This window comes from Schistocerca serialis, chromosome 6 (genome assembly GCF_023864345.2).
Source record: "Schistocerca serialis cubense isolate TAMUIC-IGC-003099 chromosome 6, iqSchSeri2.2, whole genome shotgun sequence".
In the NCBI taxonomy this organism is placed as follows: Eukaryota; Metazoa; Arthropoda; class Insecta; order Orthoptera; family Acrididae; genus Schistocerca; species Schistocerca serialis.
Genome location: NC_064643.1, coordinates 520,152,456 through 520,153,800, shown reverse-complemented (window position 1 = coordinate 520,153,800; position 1,345 = coordinate 520,152,456). Strand labels below are relative to the sequence as shown.

Here is a 1,345-nt window from a genome sequence, read left to right as displayed (position 1 = left end):
GAAATCCAGGAGGACAAAGAGGACGTGGTCGGCCGAGAATCAGATGGGAGGGTGGACTCCTTTAGGATATCCGAAAAATAGCTTACAGAGATTGGGGAACTCTGGCAACGGACCGAGACGAGATTGTTCAAGTGGCCAAGGCTCACAATGACCTGTAGAGGCAATAAAGAAGAAGATGATGAAGATTTGAGTGACCCCTTTGCAAGCTTTCCACGTACGGAGCAGTGTCTAACCGGTGCTGAAGATTCCCTAAGCACTCCGCTTTTCGTAGGTTGTGGGCGAGTACTGTACTGCTCTAGTTGTGACCGTGTGCGCAGCTTTCCTACTCTTCCTCCCCTCTCCCCCCCCCCCCCCCCTCCTCACCGACCTGAAGTGTGCTCGCACCACTAGGCTAAAGTGCATACGCCTCTGAAGTGCTGTCTGACCAGACCTGCCTATAAACTGGGCCTTATGCCAAGATACTACAAAAGAGGTATGTACAGTACTCGCCACGTAAACTGCAACATCATGAATGTGGCGAGCAACAAACGTCAAACTGGCATACTATTACATAACATGTTTTACTGTCTTCTAATATTGCAATTTTAATGGCCAGCAATGTAGTTGACGATAGTAGATTTCTGCACGTTTAGTCTCAGAATACGTATACTGCCTCAAGTCTTCCCCTCCTGCACCAAAGTGGGGCAACACAAACCTATGACAGCGCCAGGTTTCGAATTGTCTACAGCAGGATTGTGTTCCTCGACCTGCCCACGAGTCCTTAAAAAAAAAAAAAAAAACAAAAAAAACTCCTTCCGAACAGGCCATGAAGGCTAAACGGTACCGACTGGTCGCCGTGTCACCCTCAGCCCATCGTCGTCACTGGATACGGATATGGTTGGGAATGTGGTCAGCACACCGCTCTCCCGGCAGTATGTCAGTTTCCGAGACCGGAGCCGCTACTTCTCAGTCAAGCAGCTCCTCAGTTTGCCTAACAAGGGCTGAGTGCGCCCAGCTTGCCAACAGCGCTCGGCAGACTGGATGGTCACCCATCCAAGTGCTAGCCCAGCCCGACAGCACTTAACTTCGGTGATCTGACGGGAGCCGGTGTTACCACTGCGGCAAGGCCGTGGGCCCACGAGTCCTTAAGCTCTTCCACAAAGAAGTATTGGTAAATAAATAACAATTCGAAAATAACACTTAGCGATTAGCACATTATTGTGTTGCGTTCATGTGACTGTTTTAGTTTTATGCGTCGATCGTTCAAGTAAACAGGGTGAACATTAATAAAATTGACAAATTCCAGAAGCAGATTCCTGACAGGAAATGGAGGAGACAAGGTCCTGTGAACATGCCTCCGGAAGTG

General features: G+C 49.1%; 1 pseudogene; it reads right to left on the bottom strand.

The window, feature by feature from the left end:
- Positions 1-996: 996 nt before the first annotated feature.
- On the bottom strand, positions 997-1,114 carry LOC126485821 (5S ribosomal RNA; annotated as a pseudogene).
- Positions 1,115-1,345: the final 231 nt, after the last annotated feature.